Consider the following 2,633-nt stretch of genomic DNA (forward strand, 5'->3'; position numbering starts at 1 on the left):
CGGGGATTGTTCGTGTTTGAACAACTGACGGTTTATTTTGTTTTTAGATTAGGAAAAATTTTTCTTTTTGGTTTAGAGTCTTTTATTATTTATACCTTGTTAAAACACTTTAAATTTATAGCTCAGTTAGCTAGAGCGTGGTGCTTATGTTCTTGGTAATTGGCTATCCTATTTTTAAAAATCTTTTTCAAAAATAATTTTTCTTTGAATAAATCTTGTGCCAAACTTTAAGTTTGGTGTTTTCTTGTTGATTTTTCTTTGTTTTTCAAAAATTTTAGTTTGGTTTTCAAAAAATTTTAAGTTTGGTGTTCTTTCTTCATGTTCTTGTGTTCTTGTGAGTCTTCAAAGTGTTCTTGAGTTTTCCTTGTGTCTTGATCTTAAAATTTTTAAGTTTGGTGTTCCTTAGTGTTTTTCCTCCAAAATTTTTGAAAACAAGGAGCATTAGATCTAAAAATTTTAAATCTTGTGCTATCTTATTGTTTTTCTCCTTCCTCTTTAAATTCAAAAATATCTTTTCTCTCTATTTTAAAGCTTTTTTTTTCGAAAATCAATTTTAAAATCCAGATTTTTTTTTCGAAATTTAAAACCCTTTTCAAATCATATCTTTTTCAAAACTTCCTAACCACTTTCTCTCTCCTCTTTTTTTCGAAAATCTTCACCCATTTTTATTTATTTTAATTTATTTTGTTTTCGAAATAAATAAATAATTAAATAAATAAAAATATTTTTCTTCTATTTTACATCATCTCCCTTTCTCCATCATGGACCTAAGCAGAAATGAACAGTCCAGGAGGACTCTGGGGTCATATGCTAACCCCTCTACTACTTCATATGGGAGCAGTATCTGCATACCCTCCATTGGAGTCAGTAGCTTTGAGTTGAATCCTCAGCTCATTATCATGGTGCAGCAAAGTTGCCAGTATTCCGGTCTTCCACAGGAAGAACCTATAGAGTTTCTGGCACATATTTTACAGATTGCTGACACAGTACATGATAAGGAAGTAGATCAGGATGTCTACAGATTATTACTGTTTCCATTTGCTGTAAAAGACCAAGCTAAGAGGTGGTTAAATAACCAACCTAAGGCCAGCATAAGGACATGGAAACAGCTGACAGAAAAATTCCTGAATCAATACTTTCCTCCAAAACGGATGACACAGCTAAGGCTGGACATCTAAGGCTTTAAACAAGGAGATAATGAATCTCTTTATGATGCCTGGGAGAGATACAGAGAGATGCTACGAAAATGCCCCTCTGAAATGTTTTCAGAGTGGGTTCAGTTAGACATCTTCTATTATGGGCTTGCAGAAAGAGCTCGGATGTCTCTAGATTACTCAGCTGGTGGATCTATCCACATGAGAAAGACAATTGAAGAAGCCCAAGAGCTCATTGATACAGTTGCCAGAAATCAGCATCTGTACCTAAGCAGTGACCCTTCCATGAAAGAAGAGGTTAAAACAGTAACTGCTGAACTCAGTGCTGTAAAACAAGCTACTGAATTCAATCAGCAATTGGAATTTCTAACAAAGCAGTTAGCCGAATTCAAGGATAGACTACAAGAGATAAGGATGGCTAATATAAATATGGAAGAACAATTGAAGCAAACAAAGCAGCAGCTGTCAAAACAAATAACAGAAGAATGCTAAGCAGTTTAATTAAGAAGTGGGAAGACGTTAAATATCCCACCTCAAGGCAGCAAGAAGCCAAGAAATGAGCAAACTACCCAAAATCCACCTGAGGACAGTAAGAGCCCGGGGAAAATTAATTCTGGCGCTAAAACGCTAGAAATTGGGTGGAAGGCTGGCGCTAAACGCCCAGACCATGCTCAGGACTGGCGTTCAACGCCAGAAACAAGCAAGGATCTGGCGTTGAACGCCCAAAAGAAGCACAGTTCTGGCGTTCAGATGCCAGGAACAGATGAGGAGCTGGCGTCTAACGTCACTCCAGCTTCTAACTCTGGCACTCAGTTTCCAGTGAGGGATTAGACACACACAAGTGCTGATGACAACCCATCTAAAAAGGCTTCTTCAACCACTTCTGAAGGAAATAAACTTACAGCAACTAAGGTTGAGGAATATAAAGCACTGATTCAAGTGCTAAGGACACACAAGACAGCTCTTGGGTGGTCCATAGGTGACCTTAAGGGCATAAGCCCAGCTAGATGCATGCACAAAATCTTATTGGAGGATAATGCTAAACCAGTGGTTCAACCACAGAGGCGGCTAAATCCATCCATGAAGGAAGTGGTGCAGAAAGAGGTCACCAAATTACTGGAGGCTGGGATTATTTATCCTATTTCTGATAGTCCCTGGGTGAGCCCTGTTCAAGTTGTCCCCAAAAAGGGAGGCATGACAGTGGTTCATAATGAAAAGAATGAACTGGTTCCTACAAAAACAGTTACAGGGTGGCGCATGTGTATTGACTACAGAAGGCTCAACACAGCCACCAGAAAGGATCATTTTCCTTTACCATTCATAGACCAGATGCTAGAAAGACTGGCAGGTCATAATTATTACTGCTTTTTGGATGGCTACTCAGGCTATAACCAGATTGCAGTAGATCCCCAGGATCAAGAGAAAACAACATTCACATGTCCATCCGGAGTGTTTGCTTATAGAAGGATGCCATTTGGG

The sequence above is a fragment of the Arachis ipaensis genome, chromosome B05, assembly GCF_000816755.2.
Source record: "Arachis ipaensis cultivar K30076 chromosome B05, Araip1.1, whole genome shotgun sequence".
NCBI classification, from domain to species: domain Eukaryota; kingdom Viridiplantae; phylum Streptophyta; class Magnoliopsida; order Fabales; family Fabaceae; genus Arachis; species Arachis ipaensis.